Source organism: Choloepus didactylus, chromosome 2 (assembly GCF_015220235.1).
Source record: "Choloepus didactylus isolate mChoDid1 chromosome 2, mChoDid1.pri, whole genome shotgun sequence".
Taxonomy (NCBI): Eukaryota; Metazoa; Chordata; class Mammalia; order Pilosa; family Megalonychidae; genus Choloepus; species Choloepus didactylus.
Genome location: NC_051308.1, coordinates 116624257 through 116643629, shown reverse-complemented (window position 1 = coordinate 116643629; position 19373 = coordinate 116624257). Strand labels below are relative to the sequence as shown.

Below are 19373 nucleotides of genomic sequence, written 5' to 3'. Positions count from 1 at the left end.
CCACTCCAATAACAGTTGATTGAGTCACATCTCCATGGAAACATTCAATCAAAGGATTCCAATCTAATCAACACTAAAACATCTGCCCCCACAAGATTGCATTAAAGAATGGCATTTGGCGGGACATAATATATACAAACTAGCACACTATGTTTTAGTTGCTTGGCTGTTGAAACAAATACCATACAACAGGTTGACTTAACAAGAGGAATTTACTGGCTCAGAGTTTTAGCGGCTAGAAGTCTTGCTTCCTCCCAGGGTCAGTACCTTTTTGCTGGCTTGCAGTCTTTGAGGTTCCATGGCTTTTCTGTCACATGGCAACTGACATGGTGGCATCTTTCTCTTCCCAGTTCTGTTGACTTCCAGCTTCTGGCTGCTCCCCATGGCTTGTCTCTCCATGGCCTTCTCTATAAGGCCTCCAGTAATAGCACTAAGACCCATCCTGAGTGAGTTGGGCCACACCTTAACTGAAGTAAGCTATCAAAAGGTTTTATTCACAATGAGTTCACACCCAAAGAAATGGATTAAGATTAAGAATATGTTTTTCAGGGGGGTACATAACTCCAAACCACCACAGCAACCATGATTCCTACACTCATGAAGCTGATATTCCTTCTGGCAGATTGCTAAAATCTCTATTTTTCCTTTAATCCATTACTGGATTTAAATGGTTAATATTTGATTTAGGATTTTTGCATTTACATTTATAAATGAAATTGATGTAAGTTTTTTCTTCTTTGTGCTATTCTTGTCTGCTTTCCTTATCAATGCTAGGCCAACCATATAGAAATATATTGCAAGTGTTTCATTATTTTTTATGCTTTAGGAATGTTTAAATAATAAATGAATTTATCTTTTCCTTAAAGTTTTTCTATAACTTGCCCATAAAATCACCTAGACCTCGGGCCTTTTCCTATTTAAGTATATTTTGACTACCTTTACAATTTTTATATGACTATGGGACTATCAGATTTTTTTTTTTTTACCTCTTTAGTCAATTTTGCTTTGGATTTTCCTAGAAATTCCTGTTTTGCCTAGTTTTTATGTTTATTGCTATGAAGTTGTATGTAATATATTCTTAAACTTTTTTTTCATCATCACTCTTTCTGTAATTATGTCCCATTTTTCATCCCCAATGTTGTTTCTCTTATTTTCTCTTCCTCTTCTCCCCTCCTTCTTTCTCTTTTTATCAGACTTGTCAAAGATTTTCTATTTTATTGGTGTTTCAAAGAATCAGTTTTTGGATATACTAATCAAGTATAATTTTTTATTTTTCCACTTCATTAATTTATGCTTTTATTGTTTTAAATTCCATCCTTCAACTTTTTTTTAAAGTTGCTGGTGATGTTCTTTGTTTAGCTTATTGAGTTTAATGCTTGGTTCATTGATTTTCAATCTTTCATGTTTTCTAAAAGCATTTCTAAAGCTATGCAGTTTCTTTTGAATATTATGTTCTGAGTGCTATAGGTTTTACTATGTAATGTTCTCAGTATTGATCATTTCTAGGTTGTCTTTAATTTCAGTTTTACCCTTTAACACAAAACTTATTTAGAAGAGTTATTTTTAATTTACAAGGATATAGTCATTTTTTTAAAGCAAATTCTGGCACTATGTCCTTCCTTTCCTCCTACCCTGACCCCTCACACTCATTCCCACCCAGAAAACCAGGTCCCCCCTTCAGAACAGACCACCCTCAAGCCTGACCCAAACACTGGACTAGACATCAGCATACCCTCTCCAACCCTCTCCCCCGACACTCACCTCACTCTGCTTTGCCTTATAAGAGTCATTGTTTGCATTTGTTTTTCCTTCTGCACTAAAGCCTTTGAGCAAAGAATTAAGAGACCTGTTTTTTAAAAATGCAAGTTTATTGAGATATAGTCACACACCGTATAATCCATCCAAAGTATACAATCTGTGGCTCACAGTATCATCATATAGTTGTGCATTCATCACCACAGTCCATTTTAGAACACTTTCATAACTCCAAAATAAAGAAAAAAATAAAAATAAAAAGAGCACCCAAGACATCCCATACCCCTTATCCACGCCCCCCATTATTCATTTTTTTGTCTTTATTTTATTACTCATCTGCCCATACACTGGATAAAGGGAGTGTCAATCACAAGGTTTTCACAATCACATTGTCACATGATAAAAGTTATACAGTTATACAATCATCATTAAGAATCAAGTCTACTGGATTACAGTTCAACATATTCAGTATTTCCTTCTAGCTATTCTAATACACCAGAAACTAAAAAGGAATATCCATATAATGCACAATAACAACCTCCGGAATGACCTCTCGATTCTATGTGAACTCTCTTAGCCACTGAAACTTTATTTTGTTTTATTTTTCTTCCCCCTTTTGGTCAAGAAGTCTTTCTCAGTCCCTCAATGCTGGATCCAGGTTAATCCCCAGGAGTCATGTCCCATGTAGCAGGGAGGGTAGTGAGTTTATCTGCAGAATTGGCTAAGAGAAAGAGGCCACATCTGAGTAACAGAAGATGTTCTCTGGAGGTGACTCTTAGGCATAATTATAAGTATACTTGGCTTCTCCTATGCAGGAATAAGTTTCATAAGTTTCCATCCCTAACATGGAGGGCAACAATAGAGTTTTAAACAGTGTTTTTCAAAGTGAGGTCCATAGACCTCTTACATTAGAATCACCAGTGGTATCCATTAATACCTGTAAGTAACAAAGTATCTTTTCTTATGCAGTACGGCTTCGGTTTCCCATTGTGCCCCACCTGACCTCCACCAGACCCAAATTTAAAATCCAACTTAATCAATTCGGAACAATGGATACGTGGCAAAGAAAACTGTAACAATTCAATATTATGATCTTTCTATAAAATAACTCGACTCTTCCTTCTATCTTCATAAAGGTGAAAAAATAAGAATTTAAAATATGAAAGAACCAGCAATGAACAATCCAAAAAGGAAATCAAGAAAACAATTGTTTATAATAGCATCTAAAGAATAACAAATCTAGGAGTAAATTTAACCAAGAATGCAAAAGACTTGTACACTGAAAGCTATAAGATATTGCTGAAAGAAATTAAAGAAGACCTAAATAAATGTAAAGACATCCCTGTTCATGGACTGGAAGACTTAATATTTTTAAGATGTCAATATACTCAAAGCGATCTACAGATTGAATGCAATCCTGACCAAAATTCCAGCAGAATCATCAAATTCATGGTAAAGCATCCCAAATAGCCAAAGTCATCTTTAAAAAGAAGAACAAAGTTGCAGGACACACTTCCCAATTTCAAAATGTACTACAAAGCTACAGTAATCAAATAGTATAGTACTGGCATAACAACAGACATATAGGCCAATGGAATAGAATTGAGATTTGAAAAATAAACCCATATCTATGGCCAATTGATTTTTGACAAGGGTGCCAAGTCCTCTCAATGGGAAAAAAACAGTTTCTTCAACAAATGGGACTGGGAAAACAGGATACACACATATAAAAGAATGAAATTGGACCCCTTCTCACCTTATATACAAGAAAATTAGCTTAAAATAGAACAATGACCTAATACAAGAGCTAAATCCATAAACCTCTTAGAATAAAACATAAGAGGAAATCTTCAGGACTTTTTATTAGGCAATGGAATCTTAGACTTTACATCAAAAGCACAAGCAATGAAGAAAAATAGATAAATTGGACTTCATCAAAATTAAAATTTTTGTGCATCAAAACACATTATCAAGATAGTGTGGGAGAAAATAGCTGCAAATCATGTATCTGATAAGGGCTTAATATCCAGAATATATAAAGAACTACTACAACTCAACAACAAAAAACACAATTAAAAAATGGGCAAAGTACTCGAACAGGCATTTCTCCAAAGATGATAGCCAATAAACACATGAAGAGACATTCAATATCATTAGCCACTTGAGAAATACAATAAAAACTACAATGAGATGCCACTTCCCACTCACAAGGATGGCTATTGTTAAAAAAAAAAAAAAGCAGAAAATAGCAAGTGGTGGAGGTGAATGCAGAGAAATAGAAACCTTAGTACAATGTAAATTGGTAAAGCTGCTATGGAAAATAGTTTGTCAGTTCCTCAAAAAGTTAAACATAGATGGAAAAGTGGGACACTCCAGGGCTCCAACCCCTACAAAAGCTTTGAACAACCAGCAAGAACTAGCAGAAATACCTTTCTGAAAACTCTATAAACAGTTAAAAGATTGCAGTAACAGGGCAAGCACCAAATCAAGAAAAAGGCATTTTAAAAATGGTAGGATCTCATGAAGCTCTGGTTGGCACCTCCCCCAACCTCTCACCAGGTCAGCATGAAGTCAGTTCTCATGGCCAGTTTAGGTCCCTGATCCCAGTTCCAGAGGGAGCAGAGTAACCTGCATGCACACACTGAGGGTGCGTATGTCTAACTCAGTTTGTCTGATGGCAGCCTAAAGTACTGAACCAGGACACTTGTAGTGGCAGTTCACAGAACAAACACTGTGGGAGATCAATCAAGTTGTGGCTGCCTGGGGCAAGGTATTGCAGCCTGTGAGACATACAGTACAGTCCCTGGGACTGTGAGGAGACTGCTTCCAAAGAAGTGGGGATGTTGGTATCCATGCTTGAGACAAGATGCGTGTTCAGAAATGACCAGGAAGATGACAACTTTTCCCTAGAGCTATTCAAATTCATTGTATGGCTAGGATCTAAAGGAGAGCACTCAAAAAGGCCAATCTGCAAAGACTGGAAAAGGTGTTTTCTTTTTTTAAATTTTTTGTTAGCTTCTGGAATTCAATGAAATCTCTGTCATAACACTAACAGGATATAAACTTAAGGAACAGATGTCCCAGAGTCTAAATTCCAGCATTAGCACATTAAAATATCAAAATGTCCAGGATTCAACAAAATATTACAAAACATTGAAAGAAACAGGAAGTGATGGTCCACACAAAGGAGAAGAGTAAAGCATTAGAAACCATCGACAAAGAACCTGACTTGGGACATAGAAGCAAAGACTTTAAGAAAAGGTCCTAAATATGCTCAAAGTGTTAAAGGAAAATATGGACAAAGGACTAAAAGTCTTTAGGAAAACAATAGAGGAACATAAAAAGAATATCAATAAGGAAATAGAAATGATGAAAGGGAACCAAACAAAGCAGAACAGTAACAGAAATTAAAAATTCCCTGAGGGGTTCAACAGCAGATTGGAAATGACAGAAGAAAAGAATCAATGAACTTGAAGTTAAGACAAATGAAATCATCCAGTCTGAGGAGACAAAGGGGAAAGTATGAAGAAAAGAAAATAGGACTTGAGGAACCTGCAACACACCATTAAGTGTGCCAATAGGTATCACGAGAGTCCTAGAAGGAGAAGAAAAAGAGAAAGGGGCAGACAGAATATTCAAAGAAATAATGGCTGGAAACTTTCCAAATTTAACTACAGACAGAAAAAGATGCTCAATGAACTGCAAACACTATAAACCCAAATAGACCCAAACCACATCATGTTATAATAAAACTGTCAAATTCCAAAGATAAAGAGACAATTTTGAAAGCTACAAGAGAAAAGCAACATGTCATGTGTAATGGAGTCTCAATAAAAGATTAAAGGCTGATTTCTCATTGGAAACCATGGAGGTAAGAAGGCAATGGGATGATATATTTAAAGTGCTGAAACCAAAAAATTGCCAACCAAGAAATTGGTATCCAGCAAAACTGTCTTTCAAAAATGAGGGAGTAATTAAGCCATTCCCAGATAAACAAAAGCTGAGGGAGATCATCCCCACTAGATCCAGCCCTATAAGCAATGCTGAAGGGAGTTATACAGGTTAAAAGGAAAGGACACTAGACAATTGACCAAAGCTGCTTGAAGAAATAAAGATCTCCAGTAAAAATAATGACATGGATAAACATAAATAGCAGTACTATTGTATCTTTGGTTTGTAACTTCACTTTTTACTTCCTAGAGGATCTAAAAGGCAAATGAAAAAAACGTAATGATAAATCAATGGTTTGGGACTCATAAATATAAACATGTAAATAGAGACAAGAACTACATAAAGGTGGGGGGACAGAGGGCTACAGGAACTTAGTTTGTGCATGCTGTTGAAGTTAAGTTGGCATCAAAGCAAAAAAGATTGCTATAGGTTTAGGATGTTACATTTAACCCCATGGTAACCACAAAGAAAAAATCTGTGTATGTAAACTCATAGAGGCAGAAATTATAGTACAGGTTACCAGAGATGGGGGCAGGCAGAATGGAGAGTTAATGCAAAATGGGTGTAGGGTTTCTGTTTGAGGTAAAGGGAATGTTACAGTAATGGAAGACGGTGAGGATACTGCAACGTTGCAAATGTGACTAATCCTACTGAATGGTATGCTTCGGGTGGGGGTTAGGATGGGAAGATTTATGTTGTATATATGTTTCCACAATTAGGAAGGAAGGAAGGGAGGGAAAGAGAGAGGAGGGAGAGAAAGAAAAAGTAAGCAACTAAAGAGATAATGGCAATTAAATACAATTCATAATCCTGGCTAGGTTCTAAGAATGGAGGAGAAAGGGCACAAAAGGACATTACTGGGGCATATGAACAAATTGTAATATAAAATGTAAGCTTTATATCAATGTTCCATTTCTTGAACTTGATAAATGTACTTAAGGTGAATACACAAGTGAAAATCCTTGTTCTTAGGAAATGTACATGTAAGTAGAATGTGATCAAGGAGCATCATGTGTGTAACTTGCTCTCAAATGTTCAACAGATAGATAGATAGATAGATAGATAGATGTATGAATTAATAGATGGATAGAAAGGATGATATAACAAATGTGGTAAAATGTTAAAATTAGCGGATCTCAGTAACTGTGGGGGGGTGACATGTATGCATTCTCTGTATGGGGTTTGTATTAATTTTGCAACTGTCCTGTGAGTTTGAAATTATTTAAAAATAAAAAGTTTAAAGATAAAAGTTAAACATAGAATTAAAATATAATCCAGCAATTCTACTCTTAGTTATGTAATCCAAATAACTGAAAGCAGGGACTCAAACAGATACTTGTACTGCAATTTTCATAGCAGAATATTCACAATAGCCAAAATATAGAAACAACTCAAGTGTCCATTGACAGATGAATGGATACACAAAATGTGGTATATATATATACAATGGAATATTACTCAGCCATAAAAAGGAATGAGTTCTGCTATTTGCTACAACAGGGATGAACCTTGAGAACATTATGCTAAATAAAATAAACCAGGCATAAAAGGACAAATTGTATGATTCCACTTATATGAAAAAGAAAAATCACAGAGACAGAAAGTAGGGTACAGATTACCAGGAGTGAAGGAGGGGGAATGGGGAGTTATTGCTTAATGGGTAAAGAGTTTCTGTTTGGGGTGATAAAAAAGTTTATAGTAATGGAAGTGAAGATGGTAGCAAAACATTGTAAAAATAATTAGTGTCACTGAATTGTATACTTAAAATGGTTAAAATGGCAAATGTTTTTTCATTCCAAATCTATGTTTTTTCATTCCAAATCTATGTTTCCACAATTGAAAAATATATGAAAGAGATAGAAAGTATTAGTTACCTGTGAAAATATTTATTAAATTGTGCCTCTCATTCGAAAGAAAGAAAAAAAAATAAAAGAAACTTAGCTTTAAAATAGAATAATTATACAGCACCATATTTATGTAGTAGTTCTATCCAAGGCCCCTAATCAGCAAGTTAAGCAGTGGTGCCAAGGAATCAGTAATAATATCAAGAATTATTGGACTCAGATTTCAAATCCCATTTGAGAAAAGATAGCATTTGTTTTTAAACTTAGCTTATAAAATCAGAAATATTTTTCAACAGACAACATACCAAAGTTGAGGGAAACTTTTGGAAAATGGAAACAGAAAAGTACTGAGAAAGTTAACTTATTTTCTAGACAGAGCCATGCTAATAAATATTTTAATTAGATAGCAATTTACTCGCTTTCCTGTACCTTATGCCATCTTCTCTAGTCTGTTATTATACTCCTGCATATGTTGAATAACAAAAACAAACTAATTATATATTTTGCATGATCTGTACACTACAACATTAAGATCAAAATAATACAAATCTACTTCACTGCCAAATTTTAAACTCCCTATAATCTTATAGTAGGTCCTTATGAATACAAACATGTTAGGTGAACAAAAAGGCTTTATGCTTATTTTACAGAGGGTATAAACATCAATTTATAAAGAAAAATACAAGCCTTATTTAGTTAAAAGTTATATAATTAACATAAAGCATTTCTAATAAAACAGAGGAGATAATTATTTTGCTATAGTTCTATTCAGAATTTATTGAATCATTAAAAACAACGTCAAAAACAATAAAATACAAAGGCAAATCCCTACTATATAAATAAAACAAGTGCAAAATGTGTTTACCCTTTGGATATTGATCTAGCATTCAAACCAAACAACTTAGTCTTAATTCTTATGGCATACAGAATGGATTGGGAAAAGCTAAATACTGGTTCCAGATTGTGGTTTACGGGTGATGTGACAACAGAATTAGGGGGGAAAGTCAGTCTTCCCTCACAAAACCTGCTTTTCCTTCTCAGTTAATGGTAACTATGTCCTAGTTATTCAAGCTAAAAACCTTGGTATCACGCTGGGATTCCTTTTTTTCCCCACCTCATCCAAACTATCAGCAAATACTGTCACAATCTCCTGAATCCAATTACTCTCTTACCTTCTCCATCTCCAAGATCTCTTCATCTCTTACCTGGATTCTTGTAAAAGTCTCCTAACTGATCTTGCTTCTGCCTTTGCCTTATACAGCTTATCCTCAACTCAGCTGCCAAACTGATCCTCCCCTCAAAGCTCTCCAGTAACTCCTCATCTCACTTAAAATAAAAGCCAAGGCCCTTACAATAGGACCCAATACAAACTGGTCTCCATTATCTATCTTCCTCCCCTCATTGACTCAGCTCCAGCTCTACTGGCCAGTTTCTGTTTCTCTGAGTAGCCCACTCCCACCTCAGGAGTTCTGCCATTGCATTTCTCTTTACCTGGAAGGTTCTTTTTCTAGATTCCACGTGGCTTACCCCCTTCACCTCCAGGTTTTTGATCAATGTCCACTTCTCAGTCAGCCTTATTTATACCTGTAAACCTTAACTATCCCAATACCCTCCATCTCTCTTCTTTAAACTGGTTTTGTTTTTCTCCGTAGAATTTATATACCATATTTTTTATTTATTTTGTTTATTGTCTGATTGACCTTCACCATATTTGTAAGCTCCATGAGGTTAGGGATTTTTGTCTGTTTTGCTCAATGCTCTACTCCCCTGGCTAGCACATAGATCATGTTCAATAAACACTTGTCTACAAATTTTGTAGTAACCAGTGTCAAGAGCCAGATGTCTATATAGGATACCCAGACACTTTCCTCTAAGAACCAAACAGAAAAATGACTTCATGGAGGGTGAAAGTCATTCAATTTAGAAATTTTAACTCAATCAAAAATAGTAAAATTAAATTATATTTTCACATAAGAACTAGACCACAATTCTTTACCTCTCCTGTCTTAAACTCGATGCCATAATTTTACGTCCAGAAAGAAACAGTTTCTAAATATCTCCCAAGAGAAGGCAAAGGAATATTCAGAGATACTCTGCCCCTATATATATGCAGTCTTCCTTCAAAAAACTGGTAAAATCCATACTCCTCCAATAGGAGTTAGAGAAGGGAGATACATTCTTCTTCTTCTCCCTGTCAAGGAAATGCTGCAACCCAAATTAATAAATGGGCAGGCTATCCCCAGAAACCCATGTATAGATAGAGGGAAAACGAGGGCATATCCTAACAAATTTCAAAGACAAATGACTCTGGACTTTACACCATTTTAGGGGCTGCAAACTGGTACTAAAGCAGTGCATGACATTGTTAGATTTATATTAATCTACCACTCTGAGGAATTGAGCAAGACAAGTACAGCATGTGGACAAAAAATAGAGAGACTGGTTTTCATATGCAAAGCATAAAATTCAGTCTTAAAGATTTATGAACTGAGGTTTTCTAATCTATTTCCTTCTTTGAAAATCAAAGATCCAATGAGCTTAAATCACTTTTGAAGCTTATCCAGATATTAGTAGTAAAACAGCTTATAAATCAGATACCTACCTCTCAATTCAGAGTTCTTTTTTTTTCTACAGGGTTACTTTCTAAACTTGATTGTTCCTGTGACCAGGAATTGAATCATTCCATAGTAGGTGAGTTTTAATAAAATAAAAATATGAAATAAAAAATCTAATTTTTCCATATTATTTCCAAATTAAGTTGTGATGAGTCTGGATGTTTCTTCATACTTTCAATAATACAGGCATACCTTGGAGATATTGCAGGTTCAGTTCCAGACAACTGCAACAAAGCAAATATCACAATAAAGCACGTCACACAACTTTTTTTGGTTTCCCAGTACAAATAAAAGTTATGTTTACATTATACTGTAGTCAATTAAGTGTGCAATAGCATTATGTCTAAAAAATGTACATACCTTAATTTCAAAATGTTTTACTGCTAAAATATACCAACCATCATCTGAGCCTTCAGCAAATTGTAATCTTGTTGCCAGAGGAGGGTCTTGCCTCAGCGTTGATGGCTGCTGACTGATCAGGGTTGTGGCTGCTGAAGGTTGGAGTGGCCATGGCAATTTCTTAAAACAAGGCAACAATGAAGATTGCTGTACCAGGTGACTCTTCCTTTCATGAAAGACTTCTTTGAAGCATATGATGCTGATTAATAGCATTTTACCCACAGTAGAATTTCTTTCAAAATTGAAGTCATTCCTTTCAAACCCTGCCACTGTTTTATCAATTAAGTTTATGTAATATTCTAAACTCTTTATTGTCATTTCAGCAATGTTCATAGCATCCTCACCAAGAGTAGGTTCTACCTGAAGAAACCATTTTCTTTGTTCATCCATAAGAAGCAATGCCTCATTCATTAAAGTTTTATCATGACAAAGGTACCCAGTGTTCTTTTTTACTTCAATTGCTCTTTTTCACTCTAATTATTATTCTTGTTATTTTTGTGTGTGTGCTAATGAAGGTGTCAGGGATTGATTTAGGTGATGAATGTACAACTATGTAATGGTACTGTAAACAATCGAAAGTACAATTTGTCTTGTATGACTGCGTGGTATGTGAATATATCTCAATAAAATGATGATTAAAAAAAAAAAAAAAAAGTTTTATCATGAGATTGCAACAATTAAGTCACATGTTCAGGCTCCACTTCTAATCTAGTTCTCTTACTATTTCTACCACATCTGCAGTTACTTCCTCCACTGAAGTCTTTAACCCCTCAAAGTCATCCATGAGGGTTGGAATAAACTTCTTCCAAATTCCTGTTAAAGTTGATATTTTGACCTCTTCCCATGAATCACAAATGTTCTTAATGACATCTAGAATGGTGAATCCTTTCCAGAAGGTTTTCAATTTACTTTGCCAAGATCCATCAGAACAATCACTATCTATGGCAGCTATAGCCTTACAAAATATATTTCTTAAATAATAAGACTTGAAAGTCAACATTACTAACTAATCCATGGGTGACAGAATGGATATTATGTTAGCAGGCATGAAAACAACCTTAATCTCATACAATCCATCAGAGCTCTTGGGTGACCGGGTGCAATGTCAATGAACAGTAATATTTTGAAAGAAATCTTTTTTTTCTGAGCAGGAGGTCTCAACTATGGACTTGAACTATTCAGTAAACCATGTTATAAACAGATGTGCTGTCATCCAGGCTTTGTTGTTCCATTTATAGAACACAGGTAGAGCAGATTTAGCATAATTCTTAAGGGATCTAGGATTTTCAGAATGGTAAATGAGCACTGGCTTCAACTTGAAGACACCAGCTATAGTAGCCCCTAACAAGACAGTCAGCCTGTCCTTTGAAGCTTTGAAATCAGGCATTCACTTCTTTCTTGCTATGAAAGTCCTAGATGCCATCATCTTCCAATAGAAAGCTGTTTCATCTGCATTGAAAATCTGTTGTGCAATGTAGACACCTTCATCAATTATCTTAGCTAGTTCTCCTGGATAACTTCCTGCAGCTTCTACATCAACACTTGCTGCTTCACCTTGCACCTTTATGTTATGTTATATATTTTGCATGATCTGTATACTACAACATTAAGGTCAGACTAATAATACAAATCTACCACTTCACTGCCAAATTTGAAATAGAAAAAAAACTCCTAAAACCTCATGAACCAACCTCTGCTAGTTTCAGATTTTTCTTCTGTAGCTTACTCACCTCTCTCAGCTTTCATAGAATTGAAGAGAGGTAGGGCCTTGTTCTAGATTAGTCTTTGGCCTAAGGGAATGTGGTGGCTGGTTTGATCTTCTATCCAGACCACTAAAACCTCCATATCTGCAATAAGGCTGTTTCACTGTCTTATCATTTTTGTGTTCACTGAAGTAGCACTTTTAATTTCCTTTAAGAACTTTTCCTTTTTATTCACAACTTGGCTAACTATTTGGTGCAAGAGGTCTAGCTCCAGGCCTATCAGCTTTTGCCATGCCTTCCTCACTAAGCTTAATCATGTCTAGCTTTAGATTTAAAGTGAGAGATCTGCGACTCCTCCTTTCACTCGAACACTTAGAGACAATAGTAGTGTTATTAATTGGCCTAATTTCAATATTGTTGTGTCTCAGGAATAGGGAGGCCTGAGGAGAGGGAGAGATGGGGAATGGCTGGTTGCTGAAGCAGTGAGAACACACACAATGTTTATCAATTAAGTTTGCCATCTTAAATAGGCCCCGTTTCTGTCGCCCTCAAACAATTACAATAGTAACAGCAAAGATCACTGATCATGGCTCACCATAACACATATAATAATGAAAAAGTTTGAAATATTGTGAGTATTACCAAAATGTGAGACAGAGACACAAAGAGAGCACCAATAGACTTGCTTGACGCAGGGTTGCCACAAATCTCCAATGTGTAAAAAAACACAATATCTGCAAAGTGCAATAAAGTGAAGTGCAATAAAAAGGGGTATGCCTGTAACTGGAAATTAAAGGGGGGGAGCCCCAATTCACTACTAATTGTATATGTCTTGCCATGATCAGAAGAAATTGTCATTTGCATTATTGTGTTCTGCGTAAAAGTATAGATTCTGGTGTTCACACCTCTGGGTTCAAATCCCAGTTTTATCACTTATTAGTTATTGACCCTGGAAGAGCTTCTGAATTTCTGTAAGCTTTAATTTTTCCCATTTTTAAAAAGAGGGTAACAGCACTACTTATGTCATTAAGTTGTCGTGAGAATAATGCATGGAAAGTACTTAGCACATGGCCTATAGCACACACACACACAGATACATATATTCATATTGACACATCTACTATCAATGACTGCAATCAAACATGAATAGAAGCTATGAGCAGATTTCCACACTGCAAATTTTATATGTGGCCTTATATTTGTTAAACTAATCTCCCAGGTTAGAATATTTGTTGATTTGAAATTTACAGCACTTTTATCCTGTCTTTAAGAAATGAAAAAATTATAAAGCAGTCATGCATGCAACAACTCAATATGAAGATTTAAAGCCAAAAAAAAAGATTAAAATCAATGTTAAACAAATATTTTATGGTCATATTTTTGCCAAAACAATGAATTTTCCCTCATTCATATAATCATTACTCAGTGGGTCAGCACCCAATGTTACCAAGAGCTGATTATCAGTACTTTCTTAGTGGCCCAAGGGGGCCCTCTGTCTGAGTGCTGAAAAAGTTCAAAACCAAATTAAATACTTGAAAAGTTGATGCTTTCTCAATTCCTAATAAACAATTCTATGAAATTGATCCCCTCTTTAATTACTGCTAGCAGTCAGAAAAAAACAAATGTCATGTATTCGGCACAAGATAACCAGAACTGATTTTTCTGACTACAGTTTTGTGCTCCCTCCCCATTAATGTATTCTGAGGTTGAATGTACATTGCTTAAAAAGAAAAATCATGATGTTTTCTCCATAATTATTTCATATTACTCAATTGTTGGCATGAATATTGTGGTAGTTTGAAGCTGTATGTACCCCAGAAAAACGTTCTTTAATCTATTCCTGTGGGTGTAAACCCCTTGTAACTAGGACCTTATGATGAGGTTACTCCAGTTAAAGTGTGACCCACCTCATTCAGGATGGCTCTCAATCCTATTCCTGGAATCTTTTATAAACAGAATGAATACAGAGAGAGAGAAAGAGAAAGCCACTGAAGCAAGGGGCTGAAAGCAACAAAACCCAGCAGAGAAGGGAGCGACCAGTAGATGGAGCCATGTGCCTTGCCATATGGCAGAGGAGCCAAGGACCACTGGCAGGCTGTCTTTGGGAAGAAAGCATCACCTTGATCATGCCTTGATTTGGACATTTTCTTGGCCTCAAAACCGTAAGCTCATAAGCTAATAAATTCCCATTGTTTAAGCCAACTCATTTCATGGTATCTACTTTAAGCAGCCCAGGAAATTAAAACAGACTTTGGTACCAGGAAGGGGTGCTGCTATTGAAAATACCAAAAATGTGGAAACAGCTTTGGAATTAGGTAATAAGTGGAGGCAGAAAGAATTGTGAGGCACTTGATAGAAAAAGCCTATATTACTTTGAAGACACTCTTGGTAGAGATACAGATGCTAGAGGTACTTCAATAAGGCTTTGGACAGAAATGATGAATGTGTCATCAAACAGGAAGAAAGGCTATCCTTGTTTTCAAGTGGCAGAGAACTTGGCAAAATTGAGTTCTGATGTCAGATGGAAGGCAGAATTTGAAAGCAATAAGCTTGGATATATAGCTGAGGACATTTCCAAGTTAAATGTGGAAAGTACAGCCACCTGGTTTCTCCTTGCAACTTATAGTAAGCGAGAAGCTGAAAGCAACAAAACCCAGAAGAGAAGAGAGAGACCAGCAGACATTTTCATGTGCTATGCCATGTGGCAGAAGATCCAAAGATCATCAGCAGCCGGTCTTTGGGAAGAAAGCATTGCCTTGATGATGCCTTGATTTGGACATTTTCCTGGACTCTAACTGCAAGTGAATAAATTCCCATTGCTTAAGCCTTACCATTTCATGGTATTCCTCTAAGCAGCCTAGGAAACTAAAACAAATACCTAGATAAGATCATTGATCTCTTCCTTTGTTTTGTCCATGTAAAACTCTATAATTTAACATGCTGGTGTAGCAGTTTGTCCAGTAATGAGTACCACCAACATTAAATATTTATTGGGTTATCTACTATGTGCAGGACACTGAACTAGGTGAAAGGGATAAAAAAAATTCTCTGTTCTCAAAGAAATGAGAGTCTAGTTTTGAAAAAAGAATGTGTAAAAAGCATGTGTACAAAGTAGCATATGGTAAAATGTTCACTGAAAATATATGCTTCTCTTAATATGCTGCTTTCTAAGCTCAGGAAAGTTATTCAACTTCTCTGAACTTCAGTTCTTCCGTAATATGGAGATAAAATCCACCCCAAAGGAAAGTTGCAAAGGTTAATTGAGATATGTGTAATGGGCTCAGCACATAGTAATAAAAGGTGGCTCTTATTATTACTATTATTAAGAGAATATCCTGAATATTATTAAGGAAATTTTATTCACTTCAAGTGGAAAGATACGCAAATAAAATATATTTTATCTTCTTTTCACAATATTTAATATTTTGTTCTAGTGAACAAAGACAAGTGATCTTGATCAAATGCTTTGATCAAGTAAATAAGCCATTTCTAAAGGAATTATTCAAACAGAAAAAATTTTCTAATTAAGACTCCATTAGCACTAACGATATTTAAAGACTTATAAGAATATGCATTTTCTGGTCCTTACCTCATATGGCTTGCCTGTTTTCTTGGAACTATCTAAAATGTTAAAAATAATTTCATCACATTTTACAGTCATCTACATATCTAACACAAAAAGCAGCCCAAAAACAGAATCATCAATCATAAAAGGGATCTTAGCAATAATCTAGCTCTTTTTTTTTTAGAAATAAGAACTTATGCATCTCCTTAACATTTCAAAGCACTTTTCAATTCATTTTATGAACTTTTAATAAAAAACTCATGGAAGCAAACACAAGACAAATATTTTTATATTCAATTTGTAAATAGGAAAACATAAATAGCAAAAATGGCATAATTTGCTAAGAAAAATTAATTAAAACTAGGCTCAAGACCATATGTATTACCTTATTTCGCACAACAATCTGAGGTAGATGCTATTATTATCTCCATTTACAAATGAGGAAACTGAGGCACAGAGAGGTTACATAACTTGCCAAAGTCATGAAACTAGTACACAGCAGAATCAAATCCAAAGTGACTGATTCCAGAGCCTGCACCCTTAACCTTTACATTATATCTTGCCTGTAACTTAAAAGTAACAATTTTCTTAATTATGCATTAGTCTATATTGATATAAATGAGTGGGTGAATAAATAAATAAATAGGGAAAGGAAATTTTCTTTACAGAAAAATTTCAGCTAATAATTGTAAAAGGAATGAGGGAAATAATCACGATTAGGTAAATACCAGTTGCTGCAGGCAAGAACCATCAATGGATGATAAAATTAGTAGGTGAAAGAATATGAGAAATAGGATATTTGCAGAGCCTCAAAGTAGCTCTCTACAAGATAATTCTTAATTACAAGGAGAAAAATAGTAAGTTTTACAGTGGCGAAACCCAGCAGACACCAACTAAACCAAGTGATCAAGGTTAACATCATCATTAATAAAATTTATCAACACCATGCACCCTCCTGATACTGAGAAGGGTACAACATCACTTCTGTGGTATTCTTGCCAAAAATCCACAACCTCAACCTCAATCTAATAATGATAAAACATCTAACAAACCCATACTGAGAGACATTCTACAAAATAACTTACCAGTACTCTTCAAAAGTGCCAAGGTCATGAAAGACTAGGAAAGACTGAGGAACTGTTACAGATTGGAAGAGACTAAGAAGAATAACAACTAAATGCAGTGTGGGGTCCTGGTTTTGATCCTGAACAAGAAAAAGGACATTGGTGGGAAAACTGGTGAAATTCTAATAAGGACTGTAGTTTAATCAATAGTATTGTATAAATGTTAATTTCCTGGTTTTGATAACCATATTACAGTTAAGTATGATGTCAACATTAGGGGAAGCTGGATAAAGGGTATAAGGGAACTCTGTTTATTTTTCAACTTTTCTATAAGTCTAAAATTATTTCAAAATAAAAAATTTAAAAAGCATTAAGTTTCTTAATTTATCTTCCTCTTTCTCCTCAGAGAGCCCAAACTGGAGAGTCCTCCCATGAGTTGACTGTTATCACTTAGCAGGGGAGCTAAGAGTGGCTCTCTGGAGGGTCAAATTTATCAACCCTAGACTATGTGCCTCTATAAGATTGGATGATGACAACTTACAATAAACTTGTATTTATAAGTAGTGAAAACCACTATTTCGTAATGAAAGGATTAAAAAAATTTTTTCTCTTAGAACAGTGTTAAGTGGATCAAATGGTGGTCTCCCAAAATTTATGTCCGTATCCTAACCCCCTGAACCCTGTGATTATGACCTTATTTGGAACAAGGGTCTTGGCAGATGTATTTAAGTCAATGATCTCAAGATGAGATCATCCTGAATTATCCTAGAGAGCCCTAAATCCAACCACAACTGTTCTTGTAGGAGACAGAAGAGAAGACACAGACACAAAGAGAAGAAAGCCATGTGAAGCAAGAGACAGAGATTGGAGTAAGGCAGCCACAAGCCAAGGAACACGTGGAGCCATCAGAAGCAGGAAGAGGCAAAGAAGAATTCTCCCTTAGAGACTTCAGATGGAGCATGGACCTTGATTTCAAACTTCTGGCCTCCAGAACTGTGAGAGAATAAATTTCTGTTCTTTTAAGTCACCAGTCAGTGGTAATTTGTTGTAGCAGCCCTAGGAAATGAATAGAAACAGTATCCTGAAATCTTTAATCTTGAAATAAAATTACTCTCACCATTCAGTAGTTCTGTGCCTTGATACTATAATACACAAACAAATGGCTTTGCACAATAATGTACTTTTCATTGTCATAATGCTTTATACATACAGACTCAGGGATCTTTACTCTAAGGATGTGGACACCATAAGTGTAAATAAACAGATTTACAGCTAGCCAACATTGCAGCTTAACTCAAAAGTTCTTAACCAAGTCCAAAGTAGAAAACTACAATGAGTGAAAGCACTGCCCACAAGCTCTTGGACTATAGTTATGAGCCCATTTCAAGGAGCAAATACTAGAAGAAATGGATGAAAGATCATAAAACAGATGGCTCGGGGAAAAGAAAGGAATAGTATTAGAGCGCAATAGCGACGAGAACAAAAACTTCACTCATTCTCATTGTCTTCTCTCTGCCCCAACAACATTGACCCTCTACTGCTTTGTTACTCAAAATGTGGTCTGGGGACCATCAGTACCCGCGTCTGTTTAAAATGCAGGAGATCAAGCCCCACTCCACATCCACTGAATCAAAAATCTGAATTTTAACAAGATCCCCAGTTTATTCATACACACTAAAGTTTGAGAAACACTGCTCTAACTCTAATACATTGAAGTTTAAGAAAATAAACAAGATACATGATACCATACTCACCCTAAAATTGGTGATCTTTAAGTAATTTGATATTTCATTAGACAGCCTCTCAATCTACTTTAGGAGAGAAAAGGCAATGAAACAGACATTTTAAAAAGTAGTTTAGAAATTCTTTTTGTTTATCTGCTAATATTAATAACTACTTAGGAAAAAATCATTTTTAAAATGAATTTCTTATTTTAAAATTTTCCTACAAAATGTACCAAATATATTTAGAAATGTAAATCTAAATTATTTATTAGGCATTTAAAAAATACTGACAAATCAAAAGGAAGCTGAATGCAAATAGTTTTATATTCTTTCTTTAGTGCCCAAATGAACATTCACTGAATTTGAAACAAAATTGAATACAAAATATAAAATTGAATATAAAACATCAAAATTGAATATAAATGCAAAACCTAATAACACAATATAAATATGAATTACTAGTCTAAAAGCAGGAGGGATTGGGATCCCTAAGGATTGCATGATTCATCACACCTACTTGCCTTTCCAAAACAGGAGAACCAGCAGTGTTTTATCTTAGTGTATTTTCAGCAATCCAAACCATTTCATGAAACAGGATAGTTTAAAGAGAAAAAGATCAAGAGACAGAAGTTAGGCCATATATTTCTGTTTAAGATTGGAGTATGGAATAGAAAATGCAACTAATATCAGTGATAACTTCTTCAGTGGGACTTTCAATGCCTTCCCTCACACATTTTTACGCAATTAGGTAGC

At 35.3% G+C, this 19373-nt stretch overlaps 1 pseudogene; it reads right to left on the bottom strand.

The window, feature by feature from the left end:
- Positions 1–2157: 2157 nt before the first annotated feature.
- Positions 2158–14168, bottom strand: LOC119526738 (annotated as a pseudogene).
- Positions 14169–19373: the final 5205 nt, after the last annotated feature.